Source organism: Taudactylus pleione, unplaced genomic scaffold (genome assembly GCF_031769625.1).
Source record: "Taudactylus pleione unplaced genomic scaffold, aTauple2 ptg000055l, whole genome shotgun sequence".
NCBI classification, from domain to species: domain Eukaryota; kingdom Metazoa; phylum Chordata; class Amphibia; order Anura; family Myobatrachidae; genus Taudactylus; species Taudactylus pleione.
This window is the reverse complement of record NW_028284457.1, coordinates 4,809,207-4,834,785: the sequence shown is the minus strand read 5'-3', so window position 1 is coordinate 4,834,785 and position 25,579 is coordinate 4,809,207. Positions and strand designations below refer to the sequence as shown.

The window sequence follows — 25,579 nt, the reverse complement described above, 5'->3', positions numbered from 1 at the left end:
GTTTTAATAATCCATTACAAGCAAAAGAGTATTGTGTCAGTATGCTGCATTTGGCACGCAGCTAAAAGTTTTGCAACCTTTACAAAAGCCTGAGTTGCCAAGAGGAACAGAAATGGTATATAGTGGTTTGTTGTTGCATCAATAATATACAATGAATAAACAGTATTAAAACACATTGAGTGAGCAACTTGAGAACAGAAATATAAACTTGACAAAGTGTGCGTGAATGATCCTGATCAGCAGATACAGTTCCTGTACTCATACTAGTCTTTTATACAGTAAATCCAGTATGACACCATAGTGTAATGTCATGCTTATATAATTCATACTTACCTACTTTTAGTATATGCTCCACCGGAGATGCCCAGGGAGCAGACACAGGTGGCCACTTTGGGGGGTTTGCCGTCACTGCAAACTGCCGTGAATCGCGGGCGTGAGAGGAGGTTGGCAGGGCTAAATGACACGAAATGTGACATTTAGCTCCGCCCCCTCCATTCCGAGCCATGGTTCACTGCAATTATGCCGTGATTCCAGGTGATCATCTCCCTGTCCTGCCCACTTCATTAGGAAGTAGGCGGGATGCAGGAGATGTGGATACTCTTCCCGGGTGCGGGGGGCTCCGACGTCCAGTGGAAGGAACCGGTCAGGGGCGGAGGGATCCAGAAGGATCTCTTTTCACGACCCAGGACTCTTTCCCATAGGGAAGGAGCGGGTAGTGGGAGCACTCGCCATCTGATATTTTCGGAGCTTGATGAATTCTGTCCCCATATTAGTGTATGGTGACAGCGGGCCATTCCCGGAGAGAGAGGTAAACAGGAGATATCTGTGATATCTCCTGTTTTACCTTCTTGATGAATGGCCCAAATACTACAATTGCAGGTTAATGTTCATTTTCACCTGCTTTTGTAGAAATTAAGTGATGGTGAATAGACCCCTAAATCTGAACTGTGTACCTATGTTAACGCTAAAACTATCTTGAGTTCTGATTTCAGATGTCTAATTTTTTTTTATTCTAAACATTTTTTAAAAATCTGTACCAGTAGAAATGTATATACAGTTGACATTTGTCCTATATCTGCTACAATAAAACTCATGTTTTGAAAAGTGGATTTAAAAAAAAAAATGCACAAACAGGAAGAAGTTCTTCCTCCAAAACTGTGATCTAAGCACAGGAGCTGACAGCCTGGGCTGGCTGCAACAATTGCAGGGGGAGGAAAAAGCACCAGGCTATCATTAGGTATTGAATGGGGTGCTCCTGTCATAAGCCTGTTCAATACATGGCCAAATTCACTAGGGGGATGGGAAAAATAATGCCAAGCACAATCTGATTGCTGCTTTTTCTAGGAAGGGGGGATGTCTCCTACATCCATGCACTCTTCCACCTATAGCTATATGTACAATGCATCACCTTAAAAGCCTTATCCTCTTCTCTTCCTCACTCAAACCACTCCTAACTCCCATCTCTACCCTGTCCTGCCACAAAATTGCTGTACAAGGTCTCTCTGCGCTCTCCACAGCTACGGACAAGGATGAGTAAGGCCCAACCACTTTACTCCCAGCAATCAACCACATGAGACCTTGCCACCTGCGATAGTGCTACTGTTCTGCTGAGAGACAATGGAGGCAATAGCCAAAACTTTCCTCCCACTATCTACCTGCTTTTTGATAGCCTCTTCCAGAATCTGTGGAGCATTAAAAATAAACATTGTTGATGATAATCAGTGGCGGGCTGGGCTGGGGGGCAGGGTGCCATGTGCCCCCCGGGCCGCAGCGTCATGCGGGCTGCGGGCCGGTGCAGTCTGTGTCACTGTGACACAGACTGCACCGCGTGTGTAGCGTTGACCGGACGGAGTTCGGTCAGCGCTACACAAGTGACAAACACACAGCCGCCGGCTCCGGCAGCTGTGTGTTTGATCAGCAGCCAATGAGAGTCTGTCAGACTTTCATTAGGTGCTGCTGCGCCCACTGCAGGAGCTGTTCCATCTTCCGGCTCCCGCAGTGGGCAATGGGAGAGGCGTCATGACGTCATATGATGTCTCTCCCATAATGCAGAGCGACCCGGCCCGGGAAGGACAGACGGAAGAGCGGATGGCGACGGCGGGAGCGGGGATTCAGGTAAGTGTTTTTTTTGTTTGTTTTTTATATTACGTGTGTCCTCTGGGGGCGGGGTCTGGCACCACTGGGGGCACTACAAAGGGGGCGACTACTACTACTGGGCGCACTACAAGGGGGATGGGGGACTACTACTACTGGGGACTATTACTACTGGGGGCACTACAAGTAGGGGACTACTACTACTGGGGGCACTACAAGTGGGGACTACTTCTACTGGGGGCACTACAAGGGGGAGGGGACTACTACTACTGGGGACTACCAATACTGGGGGCACTACAAGGGGACTACTACTACTGGGGGCACTACAAGGGGGGTGAAGGACTACTACTACTGGGGACTACTACTATTGGGGACACTACAAGGGGGGGATTACAACTGGGGGCACTACAAGGGGGGGACTACTACTGGGGGCACTACAAAATGGGGGGACTACTACAAAGGGGGCACTACAAAGGGGGGGACTACTACTGGGGTCACTACAAGGGTGGGGACTACTACTGGGGGCACTACAAGGGGGGGACTACTACTACTGGGGGCACTACAAGGGGGAGCTACTACTACTGGGGGCACTACAAGGGGGGGACTACTACTAGGGGCACTACAAGGGGAGGGGACTACTACTAGGGGCACTGCATAGGGGGGAGGGGACTACTACTAGGGGCATTGCATAGGGGAGGGGACTACTACTAGGGGCACTACATAGGGGGAGGGGACTACTACTGGGGGCACTGCATCGAGGGACCACTGCTGGGGGCTCTATATAAGGGGCTTACTACTGGGGGCACAAGGGGCACTGCATAGGGGGGAGACTACAACTGGGGCCACTATTTAAGGGGTATTGCATAAAGGTTACCACTATTGGGGGCACTGCATGGGGGGTGGACTGCTACTGGGGGCACTATATAAGGGGCACTGCATAGGGGGTACCACTATTAGGGGCACTGTATAAGGGGCTTACTACTGGGGGCACAAGGGGCACTGCACAGGGGGGACAACTACTGGTGGCACTATATAAGGGGCTTACTACTGGGGGCACAAGGTGCACTGCATAGGGGGGATCACTACTGGGGGCACTATATAAGGGGCTTACTACTGGGGGCACAAGGGGCACTGCATAGGGGGGATCACTACTGGGGGTACTACTGGAGGCCTGCATAAGGGTGTTCTCTCCTGTGGCACACGGGGGCACTGCATATGGGCACTACGACAGGGGGCTGCCCCTAATCTTTATTTTCACCTTACATTAATCCCATATGACTTGTCTCCTCTCTGGAACACTTGAGTGGGGTGGGGGCGCCATAGCACGCACATTCTTCCGGCACCCTGGCTACACGCTACTCCTCTGCCAGGGCCGCCTGCATGCATTTGCCCCCCAGGCTAATAGTTGCCATCCAGCCCCTGATGATAATGGTCATGATTAAGCACTGGGGCTCCTTCTAATACTGCTGGGACCTGTAGCGCCACATACAAAAATACTGTAAAAAAAACAGTGTGAAAAATATTTTAATAAAATAAACACTCCTTGATAACCTACATCTGTTGGAGAGAACATCTACTTTCTTCCTTTCTTTAATCCCTAAGGGCATATTTATTATCGGGTCCTAGACCTGATAATTATAATTTCTTATAGCCGCTATATGGAAATAAGAGGTTAAGATTGTCCGAATGTATTCAATTACACCTGTAGGGACAGGGAGCCCATCCCTGCGGTGTGTAAGAAGTGCAGGGATCTCATTAGTGAACTTATTGTTTCTTAAGAATGACTAATGTTAAAATGTAAGTTTTCTATAGCATATAATAAGACTCTCCTCTAAAGCATTCTGGGACTGATGTTGTGTTGAACTTAGTTTGCATTGCATAAATTCCCATTGCCGACTTTTTGGCTGACCCCCTCCGGGGGTTGCGTGCGGTGCTGTAGGCGTGGTGGCGTGATCGTGGCCCCACCCCCTGCTTTACACTGCACTGATTTCCGGCATTATAAAGCAGGGGGCGGGGTTACGATGATGCGATTTAGGCCCTCCTGGCTGCCCACTTTCACTCGGTGCAGAGGGGTTTTGGGGAAAGGGTGGCGTCGGTCCGAGAGACTTACTCTCTTGCGAGCGGCCGGGAGCACCACCTGATTTTCAGGAGCCTACTGGTCGTTTCAGTAGAGTATGCAAGTATGGTTCACATAAATGCAGCTCATGCAGGCCTGCAGAAGCAGACATACAGTATACACCTGTTACGAGGCGTATGTTAGGGGGCAGGTGCAACTGCATAGTGATAATTTGGTGCTGACTAGGGCCCTGATTCAGACCCGCTCGCAGCCGCTGGCCGCTCGCTGGGTCTGTGGGCGTTATTTATTATTTTTTTCTCCAGCTGCTCGCAAAGCAATACTGCATTAGCCCCTTTGGTTTTATTTTTACCAGTTTGAAATAGTTTATGGACATTTTGTATTGTGGAGCCTTAGAACAAAGACTTTTTATGCCTTTCACGTCATTTCAAAGATAAAGCTTCTTTCTATGATCTTCACTGTTCGGTAGTCTTCTAAAGTAATAAGGTGGAAATGAGTGAACTCTAATGGCAGACAGATTTTATAAATATTTATGAGAGCTTGGTCTGAGCAATGAATTGCCTTTAAGGACTATTTTTGTTCGCATAAATACCTGTGCTCCTCAGATCTTGTACTGCAGCTCAGTGTGCCTTCATAACCACATACAGACAGCACACCGATTTGGAAATACAGCATGTGTAGAACATGAAGTTGTTAGTATTCATGAAAGTGCCACAAAAACGTAGGAAACCTTCAAACTCTACCACAGGAATGAAATCATAGTATAACCCTTGTTGTCTGGACTAAAAGAGAAGCATGGTTTGGATGTTATGGTTTGAGTGACAACGTTCCTAGCAAAATTGTTTCTGACAGACATAATACCAGCAAACTGTCAACTTAACAATATATGTGTTTTATCGCCTTTGTAGTTAATCCAAATCAGTCCTCCAAATCCACTAGCAATAACATCACTGAGACCTTGAGGGAGAGACACAGATCATTTGTAAAATTGCTTTAATTGTTGATCGCACTTGTCTTGTTAACTTTGCTGGCACTGGATTCTGCGTGGTGGAAGAGAGGGTGGGGGGAAGTTTCTTTCTTTTATATTTGCTGAGTATATACCTAGCACTATAATTACTTATTTTAATATAATGCATTCGTGTTTAAATGTTTAATAAAATATTTAGGACCAAATAAAAATAGTAGAGTCATGGAATAAGACCTACGGTAAGTAAATAGTTGACACTTTCATTTTTGTAGATCTGAATTTGTAGGTACTGTACATTGTAAGTGGTTGGGGGCTCACTGTGGGCTCTTGAGGTTCCCCATCTATTTCTAGTACTGCAGGTAAAAAGTGACCAAGCAACAGAGCAGGTCAGAGCAGTGTAATATTGGGGCTAAACTACACTAACAATTTGTCAGCTAGTATATTGACATGCGCCTTTTTCTGTATGCTAGGTCCACACGCATATCTTTTTCTGACATGTGAACTGAATAGGAGCTGATAGATGTGTGATAAATGGTTCCGTTATTTGTGATCCTTCATATGCTGACACTGTCAGCATGCCAGGAAAAATAATATCAGTCTGCCTAGCATATAGAGCTGTTTGGAGGTAACCATATTTGCCCTTGACTGTTCAGAAATTGTTTATACTATTATTTATTACAAGTTATTTATATAGCGCACACATATTCTGCAGCGCTTTGCAGAGAATATTTGGACATTCATATCAGTCCCTTCCCCAGTGGAGCTTACAATCTATATTCCCTACCGCATGTTCACACACATTAGGGTTAATATTTGTTGGGAGCCAATTAACGTACCAGTATATTTTTGGAATGTGGGAAGAAAACAGAGCACCCGGAGGAAACCCACACAAGCACAGGGAGAATATCCAAATTCACAGATACTGCTGTCTCTGGTAATCACTGGCGTCACAAGAGGGTGGCTGACCGCAAAGGGTGAGGGTGACACCAAAATAGCAGAATTGCTCTGATATTTTGGTGTCACCCCTTCAGATGGTGTCACCAAGCAGCAGCTACTCGGCAGCCCTCAGGCTCTCCCCTGCCTCTAAGGCCAAATGAGTGACAAGAACGGGGGACGCCCCCAAGAGTGGCACACATGAGTGGGCATTGCCTCATGGCACAAGGTCACGCCCTCTTCCGAGGACTTGGATCCCGGACCACCACACTGGCTGTCAGTAAGGTAAGTGACGCCACTGCTCGTGACATAATGACTTACTGTGTTTTAAGCTGGGTACACACTATACAGATATTACTGCAGATGATGGTCGTTCATACACACTGAACGGCCATCATCTGCATCTTGCCGCAGGTCCCTGTGGCCACGGGGCGGGGCGAGGGGCATGTTGCCCCTCTCCCCGCGGCTGCTGCTGCATGTGCACGGGCGGTCGGCAGACTGCACGTACACACTGGCGTTGGTCAGATATATCTGGAGATATATCTGCCATCTGCACAGAAGACGCGGTATGTCTGTGAATGACGTCGTTCACAGACATATCGCGGGTACACACTGTCCGACGGCAGTGTGTACTCAGCTTTACATTCTGTTATCGCTGACAACTGCTGTTATCCTGAATAAACCTCCAAACCTGCTTAAAGATAGACGTCTGGACTAACCTCCTATTCACATTCTGCTGGTGGCTATTCTTCTACACCAATAGGACATATATTAATATTTTTGAGGTTTGCAATCCAACCCCGTTTTGAACACTAGCAGCTGGGTGTCATTTGTGTGCTTATACATATTTCTTATATGTAATGTTGTAGCTGAATATACAGTAAGGCCTGAATTCAGTAGTTGTAGTTTTTGATCTCTACTAGTGAAACAATATTAAGTTGAGCTGTCATTGAAGAATCTGCTAACAATCACCCTTCTATTAAAGTCTTCTTGCAGACATGCTAGCAATAGGGGTGTGGTATGATATGTCTACAGTCATAATGTTGACATTTATCATGTCGACATGGTTATAATGTCGCAATTGAAATATATCATGTCAACATTCATCATGTAGACAGTGATGAAATATTGAAATGTTAGAATGTTGACATATCAATCATGTTGGCCCAGTGGTGACTTACCGTGCTCCCGATGGCTGCAGCACTTCCATCTCCTATTGGTGATGCTCCGGCATTCTGGTGAACATTTCTCCCTATCCTTAACTTTAATCCCTACCCCTAATCCTCCCTCTAGTGCCTAACCATAACCTGCTCTCCTCCCCCTGCTGCCTAACCCTCCTGCCTGCAGCCTTACCCTAATGTCAACGTTCTGACAATGTTGACACTTTACCTGTCGACATTCTGGGAATGTCAACACTTTCCTGTCTACATTTTTAACAATGCCCACATCATGACTGTTGACATTGTCATTGTCAACCTTTTGACTACATCCCCTCTGGAAACCCTTTCTTAGAGGTACAGGGAGTTTGGTAAGTCCTTCCGCAGTGACTGCTGTGATAGACAGTGGTGGCGCCAAAGGTTGGGCTGGGACTCACTGGCAGTTGGTGTGGCTCCTCTATTTCAATTTTGGACTGTTAAGGGGTCTGTTTACTAAGCCTTGGATGGAGATAAAGTGGACTGAGATAAAGTCCCAGCCAATCAGCTCCTAACTGTCATTTTTCAAACACAGCCTCTGACATGACAGTTATGAGCTGATTGGCTGGGAATTTATGTCTGTTCACTTTATCTCCATTCAAAGCTTAGCAAATAGACTTCTTAGCACACAGTCACTGCGGAGGGACTTCCGGGAACTCCGTGTATAATGCCGCATGGTTACAATGCTTTAAGTAGCATTTAACCATGTCAGGATCCCTGCGCTGACTTAGTCCTGTCTACATAGTCACTATTGACATAGTGACTGCAAACCTATCATATGTATTCCATTTTCTATTTATTACTTATATTAAAGTGGTATCCTGCATGCAGAATGGAAAGATTTCTTGCATTTTAGAATGCTATGAGGTACTCCTAATATAAAGTTTTATTACTCAGTTTATTACCCTTAAATTGTCTGCCTATCTTTATCTGAACGCCAATTTATTTGAAGTGACTTTTATAGAAAGCTTAATATTTACTCATTGTTTATCACAAATGTTGTTGCCAGCTGTGAAATTCAGCTGAATTGGAAAGTGTTCACATTTGATTTTCCAACTAAACTGCAGAAAATATTGACTGAAAACAATTCTTAACCCATTTGTCTACTGGGCAGTACAAAGTTGCTGAGAGTTTGCCTCGGCTCATCCTTAGCAACAACAGTCAGGGGTGTAGCGTGTGCTCCTGCTATTAGATATATTACAGGGCACCAGGGCAGGTGTAATGCCCTGTATAGTATTTCCCACCTCCTATTGTGCTCTGAATAGGCAGGTGGGATTGCTTATCAGGCTCATGTAACCAATTATGATGCTCTTGTGTTATCAACTCTAACCAATAGCAGTGATGGCTGTGTATATGGAGGAGTAGAAGCATATAAAGCCAAGGGAATTTGGTTAGTGGTTGGGAGGGTCGCAGTAGATAAATGAGTATGAGATAGAAAGAGGCCAGAAAAAAAACATTGGGGAAAAAGGGAATGAGAGGTGAAGGTAGAAAGTGAGAGACAAATGTAATATTTAAAAAGAAGAGGGAGAGTGAATGAAAGTGTAAGAGAAATTACTCTGAAAAGAATGTAAAGTTATTAAAAAAAACAGTGTAAATGTGACAGGTTTACATTACAGGATTAGAATTAGGAAGGCGCCTGATGACTGGATATGGTGGCAGTTCCTTCTCATTCATTTTGCAGCCCAGGACACCAGAAGTTACTCCTCTGCAAGCTACACACACACATATTTCACAGTGGCTATACCCCCTCCCATTGGTGGCTCCAGAGGTGATGCTGCAGCACAGTTCAAAATTCATATAGGGGAGCCACACCAACTGCCACCCCAAACACTGCCAAACATCTCCGTCTGGGACTCACTGGCAGTTGGTGTGGCTCCCGTATTTGAATTTTGGACTGCGCTGCAACCCCACCTCTGAAACCATTAGTGGTAGGTTGATGAACGATGAACAATTTGAATGATTTTACCAATCTATCTCTGACAGTATTTAAATGAATGATACCATCCAAATCTGACTGCAAACACAGTCGATTTCAGATATCGTTATCTGACATGCAGGCACGCGCATCGTTCGTTGATGCATGCCAAACATGTCAAGGATATGAACGATGTAACGATTTTTACAATCGTTATAGTTCATATCTTCCAGAAAATTTTATACAGAGTATATTTTTGATATGAATGTGACATTTTCTGGGAAAGTGGAATCATTAATTGTAAAGAGCTTTGTGCCTTGAAAACTGAGATGATGATTACATTGGGTCATTCAATTACTTTGAATTCATTCATGGGCATGAAAATTTAAATACAGCACAGTATGTTATTACTAAAGTTCTAACGGTAGATATGATTTCTTGCAGGTTTAACTAATCTGTAAGGAAAGTTTGTTTCTATGACAATTGGAAGCTACTTAATATAAATTCTAAATATTAGGTATACAAGACTGAGATGCCCTGCATTTTAATTGACTACTGTAAATTCTCCTTAAATTCAGAGTTTTATAAATTTGGGCTTTTATGTTTCCAATATCTTAGTCCATTTGTAAAAAGAGATGTGCTTAAACTAAAACGACAGTTACTCAGTTATTATAAGTTATTTGCAGTATATTAGACTGAAAAAGAAGTGCTGAACAAACAAATGAACACAGCAGACATTACACAGTGAAATTGTTAATTTTTATTATTATTTTAATGAAAAAATTAAAAATAAAAAACTTAAAGACTAGCTCCCCCCACTGTCTAAAAATGGAAATAACAGCAGCAGTACAACATGAGCTGTTCGGTAACTATTTCCATAGCTTTGACCACTGTAAAGTTTTGCACTGTTGTACAAATCTCACCATCAGTTATCCCAAGCAATCAGGCAGTACTCTATGCAGAGCATTTGTGTGCACACTTATAAGCTGTTCTTTTTATTATTATTATTATTATTATTATTATTATTATTATTATTATTATTTTTTGGCTATTCATCCTAATGTCTGCCCTCCTTTTTGCGATGTGCATTTACAAATTATCTTGTTTTCCTCAAAGCAAAGTTATTTTTTGCCTTTTTCACTATGTAGCTCATTTACAGTTGTTTATTTTTATTTTTTTTATAAAAATGCATATGCATACATCTGTACATACATTTTTAAATATTGTTGACTTCCGTCTCCTTATGTCAGAGAGAAGGAATTTGGGCCAAGGGAGGGAAGGAGCGGGTACTATTACCCAAGCCTGGATCTGTTTGAGGTGCACGAAAGGGGACTCGGCCAGCTGTTAAGTGAGCTAAATGCCCCACTTCACTGCACGTGCCACCCCTTAGTGGTAGCGCACATTGTATATTTCTTTGTTTTTCTATGGAGGCCATATTGCCTGGATTTGGCCATGCTCCTTAAATATCACCCCGCTGGATGTCTCAATGGCCCTTATTTTGGCCACCAGGATCAGGCAAGCATGGACTGTGTATAGTAAGGTAGTCTTTTGATTAAATTGTGACACAGTTAGACCTGGTCGCAATATCAGATGCTCCTTTAGGATATGTATGGAGGGTGTGACCACACCTCCTTGAAAAAAATAGAACTAACAGTATGGGACAGCACGCTCCACAGGGGGGCGCCGTGTGTCCCTCAGCCAGGGACAAATCCAGGGGGTGAAGTGGTGATCAGTGTGTCAGCCAGATGAGATTGTTGCTGCTGCTAATCAGCGGCATCAGCCTCCCTGGACCCTTCATAGTTAGCACACAGCAGCGTGTGCAAGGCTGGGGAGACACAGGTTGCTGCCGCTTACAGGTAAGGGGGGCTGAAGACTGGAGCCCCTCCATGAAGTCCGGGCCCGGGTAATTAATACCGACTCCCCCTTCCTCTCTGTACCCCTGGTCAAGACATACGTGCCAAACCTCAGGACAAAGGGTTAAGTGGATTTCTCTCTTATATACAGTATGGTCCCCAACATCGTCTGAAGACACGCCGGATGCCAAGGTTCCTCCCAGAATGCCAGACTTAATATACATCTTCCTTGTGTATGTTTTCAGGGCATATACGTCCATCTTTAATTGAGGCCCAGTATGTGTTGCAGTGGCATTGATCATATCTATATACTGTATATGACAATATCTATAAGCATAAATTACTAACTTTTTCTCTGGTTTTTGAAAATTATTGGTTATAATTTTTTTTTTGGACCAAGCAACACACATCTTTGTCCCAATGTCCACTTTAACTTTGCTCTTTTTACCACTAGATTATAAGATGTTACAAGCAGAGACCTCTCTATACATTGTTTTTATGTCTGCAATTATAGATTCATCTAAATTCAGATACATCAGGGATTGTGTACAACTCAGCGTACGGGTACTTATCCGCATTTAGGGGGTGATTCAGCAACAGATGGAATTGCAGAGCTGCATGCAGGCAGCTTTGCAATTCCGTCCCTTGCAAATATGCAAATGCAGCAGGAGGTGTATGGCACTGTGACCAAGGTCGCAGGCTGGGATCACCATCGCGACCATCTGTGGTCAATGGTGACGATGGTGGATGGCGCCGGGCCGCCTGCCAGCTGAGTAAGCTTCAGCTTACTCACGCTGGCCAGCTTGCGACGCCAGGAAATTGCGTCCGTCAACGCAGTCCCTGGCCTTGCCACTCCCGGAAAACGGGGCGGACACTCCCCCTTTTCCAGGAATGCTGGCTGACCCTTCCCTTTAAATGCCTCTGCATGTCAGAGGCATCAAAGGGGCTGCGTGCGATTACACAGGACCCATTCTGCACACTCGCAGAATGTGTCCTGCGCATGTGCAGATTCCCGATAATCTGGAATCTGTGTTCAGCTTTCAGCCCCTTAGTTCCATGTACACAATGCAGATGCAGTTGCAACCAACTTACCTGTAACCCTGAATCTGTCTACCTTCTGTACACCTCTATAATGTAAAGCTGGTTACACTCACACTTAACTTGTGTGTACCCAGCGATGCGACGCCTGACGGGCTGATATATATCAAGCGGCTGGTACAGATTACACGATCCTGCGCCCGACCGCCAGATATGTTGGGCACCTGTTCCATTCACTTGCCTGGCGTCATTCATCACATTGACGGATTGACCATCATGTACTGCAGATTTGTTGATGCGATGAACAACCCTGCGGGAGCGTGCAAGGGCTGACGTAGTGGGTACATTTTTGCCGATGTAGACAAAATGTATGCCCAATCCGCCGGATCGGGTGCCATATCGTATAATGTGTACCCAGTTTAAGCTCTGTTGTTCTCACTGCCTGTTCTGTGAAGCACTATGATGCATTACAATACAAATTTACAATAATAGCAAAAAGAAGAATTAGAATTGGGAGTATAGTTTGTAGCTATGCACATGACAGCTAGTCAAAATAACAAATAGGTGCACACAGTCCCCATTTTCTCTACAACCGCCTAGGAAATATACATTCCAGGTCCATGGAGTTCTCAAGGGTCCCAGACCTATAAAGGGCATTACATCTTCCAATTACACTTTGCACTGTTTTCAATAATTGCAGAAGCTATAGTCATAACTGCTATACTTGGATGCTGCTGTAATGATTGTTTTTACTATGGACATCATATGATATAATTAACTTTGTTATAGACAAATAGCAAATGTAATCCACCACAAGAGCACAATCATAAATAGCAGGTGGTTAATTTATGTCAGATTTCTTCCAGAAAGCTCTCAATAACTGTCTACGTACATTCTTTCATCTGTCCCTTCTGTTATGGGACAGAAGCACATGTTATTTCTGATGTTACTCTTGGTTTCATCTGCCTCATAATTGTTTTTCTGTTAAATGTATTTATGGTACAATAAATTATTTACAAATGTGTTTAGTTCTTTTCTAAATGACTAAAAGCAAGTAATGCCATATATTATTTATCATTATTTGAATATAGACATTTTACTTTGTCCTATGATTTTAAATGATTTGATTTTGGAGTCTAGATACATTTTTATTCTATTGTCAAAACCTGTATTTGCCTGCAGGAACCCATGCAGTGCAGCTATCCCTTCCCTCCTGTCCCTTCTCTTTACACCCTATCTTCTGATGCTTTATCTGTTTATTTCCCCTCTCAGCTGTATTACCTTTTTAAGACTGTTGTGTTACCTTTCAGCTTATTAGACCTGATTCGGATATGCTAATGCCATTGCAGCAGCGATCCCGTACACAGCTGCTGTGCAAAAATATATTCAAAATTTCATACATTGTTACATAAATCATGGTGGTTAAGCACTTCTTATTTGCACACTTAATTCATTTCTCCCAACATGTTAGCTCAGTTAATTGGGACAGGCCCAGGGTATGAGGATATGTCTGTGTCACAGCAGGATCAATGCCACTCCCACTGTGACTATTGCTGGAAAGCACTAGACTAGACTGTCCCTTATCCCATCTGCTGCCGCCTAAGTTACCACCCACTCACTATGGATGGCTATCAGAAGGGGCCCATTGCATTATTGCGGCATTGCAGCCTGTTAACCATTCAATTTTTGTAACTATCTTTGGTATGCTGGTACGTTTGCGCAGTAGATACATGAAGCGTGCACATGCGGTGTATGCAGTAGGAGTGACGGCAGCAGCCATTGGAGAGAAGTATAAAATGGTGGTAACCATTGCAATCCTGGCATAGAATGGAAAAAGCATCTTTGTCAGATTGGAAACATCAGTAGTTGCCAACCATTGGTTTCCGACAGCCATCCCTACCATTCACTGCCATGCATACCGCCTGTTCACCACTGCTCTACATAGTACATATTAAATGGGACATACCTCCTGCATTTTCTTCCCATGATTCAAGGAACCTTTGGAATAATATAACAACAAGGGTATATCACTAAGCGCTACCACATAAGTAAGAGAAACAAAATATTAGATAGGTATCACATATACCAATACACAAGAATGCAATAAAACAAAGTTCACCCGACAGGGTATATATACTCTTCTATCTTCAAACCGATTTTCAGAAACAAGGATATCTTTCCAAGGTTTCAATCATAGTCAATTCAACGTACTGGACACTTCTTAATCTCTCAATGTTCCGCATCCATATAATGACATAGAAGAGAGAAGAAAAGGGATCCAAAAATAGTGCAATACTATAAAGTTTTAATTCCACACAATATATTAAAACCAGGTAGGTATTTCCTCTGTCCCCAAAGCAATAGGTCATCCAGATATCCTTTTCACCAACGTGTTTCAACTCACATATAAGAGTCTTTTTCAAGACACCTACCTGGTTGTATGCCGATACAGTCACGCAGATTTCTGGTCCCGGAAAGTGTGAGCTTCAGTCATGCGAGTATAGATGTATTTTCAATGCACCCACTCCTTTCGGTATGCCTTGATTACCTTATTTTTATTGGTGGAGTTTTTATTATATTGCATTATATACACATATAAATGTATCCTATGTATGAGAATTTTTAATATATTGTGTGGAATTAAAACTTTATAGTATTGCACTATTTTTGGATCCCTTTTCTTCTCTCTTCTATGTCATTATCTGGATGCGGAACATTGAGAGATTAAGAAGTGTCCAGTACGTTGAATTCACTATGATTGGAACCTTGGAAAGATATCCTTATTTCTGAAAATCAGTTTGAATATAGAAGAGTTGATATACCCTGTCGGGTGAACTTTGTTTTATTGCATTCTTGTGTATTGGTATATGTGATACCTATCTAATATTTTGTTTCTCTTACGTATGTGGTAGTGCTTAGTTATATACCCTTGTTGTTATATCTATGTAGGGGTTCTCTGGGGACTCCATTCTATCACTACATAGCAGCAACCAAGTGAAGCGCAGGTCCCTAATACATTTCTGTATAGACCTTAGGAATAATATGTTGTTGTATATTTCCTGCCTATGATTGACCGCATGACTTTAAATGAGTAAAGTCCCTGTGTTCACGGTTTATATTGAATATTTTATAAATTTCTGGCCGCACATTATTATCAACTGACAGTATTTAGTATAAGTTGTGCACTGCGTAATCTAAGTAAATCTGTATCACAGGACTTCATTTAACATCTTCTCTTCAATAAATAATTTGTAGAATGGCCTTTTCTGAATAGTCTTTTTTTATATTTTGTCATTACATTTAGAAAATTAATTCCAAAGAATTCAGTGTACACTGTGATTTGTTTTATTATAAAATGTTCTTTGCCTTTGACCCATTTTACTTTTTCTATTTTAGCAATTTTCTATTGTATCTACACACATATGAAGTTTACAACAAGACTCTGCAACTTCACGGTTGAGTGGAACGTCTGATCAGTTACATTCTCCCGGCAAGCTACACAGCTCTACTACGTTATCTGTACTTCATCGGTGGGAATTTCAAACTGGACAGAAGATTCAGGTCTGTATTTTTTTAAAAAGTTTTATGTCATTACCATGGTTGAAAGTAAATACCTGTAGTTTGTAATATGGCTTTGGTGGCATTATAAAGGTGGCCTTTCACTGGTCATAGATTTCCAAAATGGTAGCTATAGGGGCTAGGGACCTGATTCTGAGGTGGGAGTAAAGAAAGGAAAAACAAAAGAGAGCAAGTAACTTTGCACCTTGCCAAAACCATGTAAGGCAGATGTAAAATGTGCTGAGAGAGTTAGATTTGGGAGGGGTGTGTCCAAACCAGTGGTGTAACTAGAGTATTTGGAGCCCAGGGCAAATAAAAAAATGGAGCCCCACGCCCCTATGTGTACGTGCCGAAAAATGGGCGTGGTCACTTAAAAATTACACACACCACTTTATCGTCACTCTGAACATTCCTTTCCATATGCACCTTAACCCCAGTAGTGCCCCTTATTCAGTACCCCCAGTATGCAGTGTCCCCAGTTGTGGTCCCTCTTATGCAGGCCCATAGTAGTGCCCTTTATACAGTACCTCCATTAGTGGTCCCCCTTATGCAGCCCCCCATTAGTTCACCTTATTCAGTGCCCTCAGTAGTGGTCTCCCTTATGCAGTGCCCCATGTAGTGGTCCCCCCTATGGAGTGCCCCCAGTAGTGGTCGCCCTTATATAGTGCCCCCAGTAGCAGTCTCCCCAAGCAGTGCCCCCCGTAGTGGTTCCCCCTTATGCAGTGACCTTTATATAGTGCTCCCAGTTGTAGTCCCCCCTATGCAGTGCCCCCAGTAGTGGTCCCCCTTATGCAGGCCCCCAGCAGTGATCCCCCCTATCCAATGCCCCTTATAGAGTGCCCCCTGTAGTGGTCCTCCCTATTTTAGTGCCCCCCAGTAGTGGTCCCCCCAGTGCAGTGTCCCCAGTAGTAAGCCCCTTATATAGTGCCCCCAGCAGTAGTACTCCCCCCATGCAGTGCCTCCAGGATAGGTCCCCCTTACGCAGGCCCTCAGTAGTGATCCCCCCTATCCAGTGCCCCCTGTAGTGGTTCCCCCTATTTAGTGCCCCCAGTAGTGGTCCCCTAGTAGCAAGCCTCTTATATAGTGTCCCCAGTAGTAGTTTCCCTTGTGCCCCTAGTAGTAAGCCCCTTATATAGTGCCCCCAGTAGTAGTTCCCCCCCCAGTAGTAGTCCCCAGTAGAGGTTCCCCCTCCTGATGCAGTGCCCCCAGTAGTAGACCCCCAGTTGTAGTCCCCAGTAGTGCTCCACCCCCAATAGAGGTCCCCCCCAATAATGGTGACCCCCCCCCGTAGTGCAGACACACAAGTAAAAAAAAATACCTTAATCCATGCTCTGGCTCCGCCCACTGCTCCCGCCACCGCATGTATGTCCTTCCGGAATGGCACGCTCTGCATTATAGGAGAGACGTCATGACGTCTCTCCCATTACCCACTGCAAGAGCCGGAAGGCAGAGCTCATGAGTGAGCTCCAGCCTGGCTCTTGCAGTTGGCGCTGCAGCAGTCAATGAGAGTCTGTCTGCCTCTAATTGGCTGCTGGTTAACACACACATCGCCGCCACTCGGCGGTGTGTGTGCAGCTGCAGCCAATGAGAGTCTGTCTGACTCTCATTTGCTGCTGGTTAACACACACATCGCTGCCGCGCTGGCGGCGATGTGTGTGTTAAACTGCACAGCCTGAGCCCGCCTCCTGGCGCTATTGGGTAAGCGTTCAGGGGGAAGGAAGGGGCTCGGCTGTGCAGCACAGGACCGGTGCTGGTCGCAGGGAAGCCTAGCGCCGGTCCTGTGTAAATGTGTAGCACTGACCGCACACACTGCGGTCGGCGCTACACTGCCTAACTAGGGCGGGCCGGTACCGTGGCCAGCGGGGGCCCCCCCCCGCGTTGCTGTTCATACAGCGCCCAGGGCACGCCCTGCTCGACCCCCCTTAGTTATGCCACTGGTCCAAACTGACATCTAAAGTGCAGTGTAAAAATAAAGAAAATATATATAAAAGAGAGCGCTGAGACAGCTAGTAATATTAAAATATAATTTATTATAGATCCTCAAACTTCGATAATTCAATCATATACCAGATATGATCGATAATATGTAACCAATTGTCTAGCGTAATGACAGAATTGTGTGTATAAAATACAAAAACATTAAAACACAAAAATTGTTATTCAGACTTATACACCATATAAAGTCAAATATCATGCATATATAAATATAAATATCTGCACTAATAGCTATAGTTGTTTATTTATATAAAGAAGCAAAAAGCTTCAATAGTTTCCAGTGCAGATATATAGTTATTCCAAACTTATATTTAATGGATTATGCACAGTATTTGATCCATATGCACATATAACTCTCCAGCCAATGAATATAGATAACCTCAAAATTATTTAAAACATTCAAATTAAAAAAGCCCAATATCTTATAACAACATATACATATCTAGAAAAGTATCCGCAATTATTGAAACATCAACTTCCGTATTGATCCAAGGATAAATATAGCAGTCTTATATGCTGCAAATGTCAGTTGTCTCAATATTAAATAAAATAAATATTCCAAAAGGACAGTTTATGAGAGTGAAAAGAAACTGCTCTACGAAGCAGGCCTTTGAGAGACAAGCTAGTTCTCTTCTGATGTCTTTTAGAGAACAAGGATATCCCATCAGTATTTTACAACAAGCACTAGAGGAGATGAGAACTATCAAGAGAGACCGATAAAAGGAGGGTCTCATTCAGTGTCGAGACTACTGACTGAGGAAGCCGCCGAATAGCTAGGCAGAGAAACGCGTTTTTATACAATACTCGGAGACGCTGGCCCACTGCCCCACACGGACTGACTTTGTTACATCCGGAGACGCCGGCTAAATGCTGCTCCGCTCTGACGAATTGTAAATCTAAAGGGTACCCTGAGAGCTGAGCGATACGTTGATGGTAATATAAGAAGCCATTTGCCAAAAGGCTTTTTACTGCGATACACAGGTGATATAAATTGTATCAATAACGGAATGTAGCCATAGCAGCCTTGTTGGAAAGACTGTGACTTCTATCTGTGGGGCTATGGTGAACAGCATTTATAAGCACATGCTCTATAATGATCAAAAAGGAATTCCTTTGAGTAATATATAAATTCAAAAGCCGATAAAAGGAGTATATGAACTTCAGATATATCTATGTGAGCGGGCAAGACAAATACCGGTGAAAGAAATTAATACTATAAAGAAAGCCTTATTAATTTGAGTGATATACAAGGATTTATACAAACAATCCAAATACCCACTGCTATAACAATTAAGGCAGTAGAGGGGAGACAAGTGAAAATATTGAGACAACTGACATTTGCAGCATATAAGACTGCTATATTTATCCTTGGATCAATACGGAAGTTGATGTTTCAATAATTGCGGATACTTTTCTAGATATGTATATGTTCTTATAAGATATTGGGCTTTTTTTAATTTGAATGTTTTAAATAATTTTGAGGTTATCTATATTCATTGGCTGGAGAGTTATATGTGCATATGGATCAAATACTGTGCATAATCCATTAAATATAAGTTTGGAACAACTATATATCTGCACTAGAAACTATTGAAGCTTTTTGCTTCTTTATATAAATAAACAACTATAGCTATTAGTGCAGATATTTATATTTATATATGCATGATATTTGACTTTATATGGTGTATAAGTCTGAATAACAATTTTTGTGTTTTAATGTTTTTGTATTTTATACACACAATTCTGTCATTACGCTAGACAATTGGTTACATATTATCGATCATATCTGGTATATGATTGAATTATCGAAGTTTGAGGATCTATAATAAATTATATTTTAATATTACTAGCTGTCTCAGCGCTCTCTCTTTCATATATATTTTCTATGTTTCAGATTAGGAGATCATGAGTAGATTTCCCTTAGAGAGCTGCAGTCTCAGCTTAGAAGCAAACTGTCTAGAACAGCGCCAGGTTTTTCTTTTTTTTTGGTTTTATATTCAGTGTAAAAATAAATCTGTACAGCATTTGTGGGCTACAAGCAAAAGTAGCCAGAATTTACCCTGCATGCAATAAAATGTATGTTTTTGCACCCCTTGCATTGCTACATGGTTTGTCCAGGTACACAGTTACTTGCTCTTTTCTGCTTTACTCCAAATTCAGTATCAGACCCTAGGGGGTTATTTTTCTAAAATTTGATTTTGGTTCCATTTAAAATTTACCAAATTAGAATCAATATCCCCACAAAATCGACCACAGTGTTTCTATTCAATATATATCGTTTACTAACAGTCAATATTGGGTTCCATTCTGATTTCCATGCTAATTTGCATATCCACGATTTTTTTAAAATCATTGCTATGCCTTTAAATGCATCATTTATACAGCCAGAGTGCCCCACGTGCTTCTCTCCCATGTTTTCTTTCCCCATCACTGAGTTTTCAGGCAATTCTACATGATTTAAAATCAAATAGATCTATTTCTATTTCAGGTCTATTGAAAATTAAAATTTTGGGTCGATTTTTGTCTATTTTCAAATCGACTGTTAGTAAATAAATTTTTTCTACTGATGGCTGTGGGGAAGTACCGATAGTTTATTTGAAGTTCTATTTGTGTGTGATTTCAATTTTTCTGGGGATTTTGAGGGGATCACCACAAAATGGATCAGTACTGAAGATCGACCCTTAGTAAATTTACCCGTAGGTGTGAATACTGGTATGGTGTATAGTCCTTATTCTACAATAACTTTAACAAAGCAATTAGCAACCAAAATCTTGCAACTACTTTGGGATGAATTAGCCATTAAAATGTATCCATATTGTGTGTATGTGTTGTTCTGCTTTACTAAGTGTATGCTGCATCTGTTCTAAGGCACCACACTCCATATTAAGCCATACATTATGGTGCTGGTGTTATTTTCTTTACAGATTTATTTACCAATCTTCAAAGGGAACTACATATGTGTATGCATATACTGTGGCTTCAGTCAAGCCAATGAAACACCACTGAAAGTGTACTACAGGCGCTGGGCTGCAACTTTAACCACACAGGAATTCACTTTAAACATCTGCAAAGTTGCAGATGAAGCATCACAGAACTTGGCATGAGAAAAAGCCGCGTCCGCTGCATTGTAACACTTCGTATAGAGATTCAGGCTCGTTCGCACACCAAATTGATCAGTGTAATTTAGCAAAGTAGTTTTGTCACTTCCAGTTGTTTTACTTATGCAAATAAGATGCACATTTTGAGCAAGAAAGACGCTTGGCGAACGAGTTGGCCAGGACCTGGGGTACAGAGAGGGACTGTTTGGCTTCACCTCTCGGAGCGGCTCAGTCACACCTGGAGTCTCGCGTCATATGAGGGGTATATATCATTAATTTAGAATGATTGTGTATGTAAACTAATATGCTACAGATTCTGCATATTAGTTTATCAAATGGAATACACATGTCCATAAGACAGCTAATTATTTGTAATAAATGTCAGTTTTACTGATAATTGTTACAAATACATGCACATCCTGTTTACACTGAGTAGCATATATTTAAAATATGGCACTAATAACGATATATGTGTATTGAATTGAGGGCTTAAGGGAAGGAAATATAATTTTGTTCTGTGCCGTGACATAAGAGCCTTGAAGTACATGTGTGTCTGGGGTGGTCTTTGTCACTGCTGGAGCTGGGAACCCATGTGACCATTTAGAGTGTCAGGATCTCCTGTGTTGTGGAATTACAAGAATGTTTCACAGAATATCATGTGAGAAATCAAACTTGTGTGATCCAGATGAGTGATCCAGATCTCCCGCTGATTACACATAGGGCCATACCATCAACCTTGACATGCAACCACACCAGCAAACTTTTGTGAGTGCAAAGTAAAATTAAAAGCTCTTTTACTTTCTTTAAAATTTTCAAGAGGATTCACCTGGCAACGCTCTGAACCCATCCCAAATGCACGTATAAATCTAGCAAACATAAGTACACATGTATGATTTTTATGCTGTACTTCCTGAGACTGCTGGTCATTATAGGTGCTAAAGGAATACATACAAATCAGGAATATGTGTTATATGATGTAACAGAAAACTATCCTTTACCACTGTCAGACCTAAGTCCTCAGCTTCAACACTGGGACACCAAGCACGGGTTGAAGCCAGACTACCCCTTTCATACTTAGGGGGATGACCCAGGTTATTCCCGGGCTGGCACCCTTCACACCGGACCTGGGTATTGCAGTGACATTCAGTGGGCATTCAGAGATCTGATCTCCAAGCGCCACTGTCCCCAACCAGTTTGTTTTAGGCGTGACATGGGTCAAAAAGACCCGGGTCACATATTTCACACTTGAGCCGGGTCACCGACCCAGGTTGCAAGTCCCAGGAAAAATCCTGCTGGCGAGCAGGATTGCGGACACGGGACTGTCAACCTGGGCCGCACCTTTCAGACTTACACTAGACTGGGGTTGATGCGCTTTCACGCACAAAAACCTGGGTTTTAGGCTATTATGAACTAACCTATGATATTATGGGGTCTATTCACTAAGCCTTGAGGAGAAATAAACTAGAGAGATAAATTACCAACCAATCAGCTCCTAACTGTAATTTTTCAAAACACAGTCTATAAAGTGACAGTTAGGATCTGATTGGTTGGTACTTTTTCTCTCTCCACTCTATCTCTCTCCAAGGCTTATTGAATAGACCTCTAACTTACATATAATAGTAATGCATAATTTCCAACTTGAAACATGTGAAATCTGTAGACAATAAGTTCCACTCCCAATCAGCTGAAATGCACACTGTGGGATCAAACTTCACCCATTTTCTCTAAAGCTCCACCCTCTCAGAATCCAGGACTCAAGACTGATGAGAGGTACACTATGGCAATTAATTCATATAGTTGTATAGAATATGCGTGAAGAGAGGGTGCGCAACACCTGCAGCCTTCCTATCTTTCAGAAAAAGAGTGTCACCCCACTCAGGATATAGTGTCAAAAATAGAAACAATCTGAACATAAGATGGCGCTGGAAAAAATAAATGAAGAGTAAAATAATGTGCAAAAAAGAGAAAATGTACAAAAGAACCAGACGTTTTACAGCCTCCTTTAGTTCATTATTTAGTCCATTTCTTCATACACAATAGAATTCCTCTGGGTTTCTCAGTATTATGTGTGTCCAAAGACCAAAAGAGAAAACAAAACACAAAATATCTCTTCTAGGTACACTTCTTAAAAAAGTATTTCCAAATAGTCAAATTCAATAACAACAGTCCTTTGTAATCAAGACAGAACCACGTACCCCAACTCACATATAAGTAAGTGGGGGAATTCCTACCTGGGTATCTTTTAATCTCCCTCCAAATCCAACCAAGAGGTCACAGCTAATCAACCGATGATGGAAAATATGTGGGTACGTACCCTACTTACAGGCAAAAGGAGGATACTGAAGCTCATCAAGGTTTCTTTTTAGTAAATTCTCCCAAATTCTTCATATACGAAAGTATGCCTGTAAAACTCTTCCTCTGATGCGTCCCCCAGGGTGATGGAAAAAAAGGTGGACTAGAGGCTGGCATCATAATTTTAATATTAAAAAAATAATAGTCAGGCATAAATGGCATGACCATGCCATTTGTGCCTGACTATACCTGCATGGGTGGAACAGAGCTGGATGGTGTTCTTCTAAGGTAGGCCAAGTAGAGTAAAGGCATGTTTATGGGTGGTCAGGGGCAGGGCCGGCTCTAGGGGTGCGCACAGGGGTGCTACCTGTAGAGGGCGCACCCCCCTGCATCCTAATTTCAGTGGGACAGTACTGTCCCGCTGTTCCACCCGCGGGCCACTTCAAATCGGTAGGCTGGGGACCCCCACCGGAGTGTGAATGGAGGCCGCACGCATGCGCGCAGCAACCATTCACTGACAGGAGAGGGCTGGGGGAAGCCCAGCCAGTGACGGAGTGCTGGGCTTTATCCCCAGCCTGACATTATTTGGAAGCGTGCCATGCAGGCACACCTCCAAATAAAGTCACGTAGTGGGTGTGGCCTATGGTAATTAGGCCACGCCCTCAAATTCGGTCTCGTGAGAGCAATGTAAGGGCAATGTACCTACCCCTGGAGCCGGTTCTGGTCAGGGGCAGGTACAAACATCAGATGATTGTGTTTGATTTTAATTCTCCGCTGTCCTCATGCATAGATTATACTTTTGTAAACATGTTTAAGTACATTTTATTTTGTTGGATTTTTTTTATTTTGCTTCCACTAGTCAGGGAGTAATTTCTGTTATATTAAATAGATTTTTCTGTTTAAGTGGTGCCTAATAGAGAATGCATGTATTGCACATAAAATATATTGGTTACTAACATGGGTACAATTGGGATGTAAGTGTCTGTGACATGTGACTGGCGCAAACCAGACGCATGTGCTACAGTTGCTGACAGGAACAAACAGTAGCTCAAGCGCTATATATCTGTGAAATACACCATTTTGCATACATGTTTGTTTTTAACTGTAAATGATGCTTACTCATTTTACGATTCTGTCTACTTCAGGCCCTTATGTTGTCTGTCTATACTGGTTGAGTTTCTGGCTGTTTACAGGCCACAACCCTGACTTTCAGGAGAGCAACTAATATGCTAATATGTAAATAGTAATTTGATTGATAGTTTGGTTTCAAATTTGTAGTCGGCAATATGAATTAATATTTTTTGCCAATAATCTGAACACAATTTTGTTCAACCGCTGCTGTCACCATCTGCAGTAGAGAGCACTGCCAGGAAGTTAAATGTAACAATTGTACTTAGTATTGTAAAACAAAACAAACAAACAAACAAACAGTTTCCAAAAAGTCTAAATACACACTGGTGGTACATACAGTGCAACATTTTTTGCCAGTCCACACTGGATTTTTCTCAAGTTGGTCTTGAAGTGATAGAATGCAAGATATCTTCTCTCGCTATCATGTAGTAGCAGTACTGCCACAAGCTTATGAAGAAAGAGGAAGTCCAACATTTGTCTTGAAATGTGCACGCAACTCCAGTTACAAATGATTGCCATATACTACTATAAACAATTACACTTGGATTAATATTTCTACTTTGAATGTATATGCACAAATCTGTAATATTGAAAAAATTATACTAATTAAAAAATTTATATTTCTAATGGGATGTAGTCGGCATCCTGCCAGTCAAAATCCCAACAAATTGCGAAGGTAAGTATTAGGGTGATGGGGAGACTTAGGGTTAGAGGGAGAGTTACGGCTAGGCACTAGGGGGGGTTAGGGTTAGGCTGTGGGAGGGGAGAGTTTGTGTTAGGCTGCAGGAAGGGGATAGTTAAGCTGCGGAATGGGAGGGTTAGGGTTAGGCTGCGGGAGGGGTGGGTTAGGGGGAGGGTTAGCGTAAGGGCTACAACACTTACACAAATCTGTCGGGATTCTGACTGTCAGGATCCCGTACTCAACCCTTATTAATATAACATTTCATTTTAATGACTCCAAATTAATAGCATTTTATAGGAGAATTTCAAGTGACTTGAAAATGTAAATGTGATATCCTTGTCATGCCTTATTAGAACCACAGAGCTTCCACACACTGGTTATACTAGAGATCATGAATGTAAAAGTTGTATAATACTGTATAAGATCGTATGTACTGGCATACCTTGGTGGATTTAGTTTTCAACAGATGCTGCACTGAACCTTTGTGGCTATTGAATGAAGTATATATATAGTGGCTCAAACTTCAGGGGGTTTACTAAACTTTCACTCTGTATGCAGACTGCAAACCACCCTACATCATTTGTAAGCACAAACCACAGAATGTATCAAACTGCAGTTTGCATGGCATTTTGAGGTGGTTTGCATAAACTCAACCTGCATGAAGTTTGGATCACAAACCAGCGATCAAACCAAAATTCAAGGTAAAAGAGATTTTTAGGGTTAAATTTACTAAGAATTGAGTCTGATCGAGTTTGT

The 25,579-nt window shown here is 42.5% G+C and overlaps 1 protein-coding gene across 3 annotated transcripts in view; it reads left to right on the top strand.

Annotated features, from left to right (window-relative positions):
• The window catches only part of BMPR1B (bone morphogenetic protein receptor type 1B), a 519,259-nt gene that overhangs the window by 170,045 nt on the left and 323,635 nt on the right, over nt 1-25,579 (top strand). For all 3 annotated transcript variants that reach the window (XM_088464464.1, XM_088464463.1, XM_088464465.1), the window contains one exon: nt 15,464-15,628. The gene's annotated coding sequence lies outside the window, so the exon portion shown is untranslated. The remainder of the gene's footprint in view (nt 1-15,463; nt 15,629-25,579) is intronic.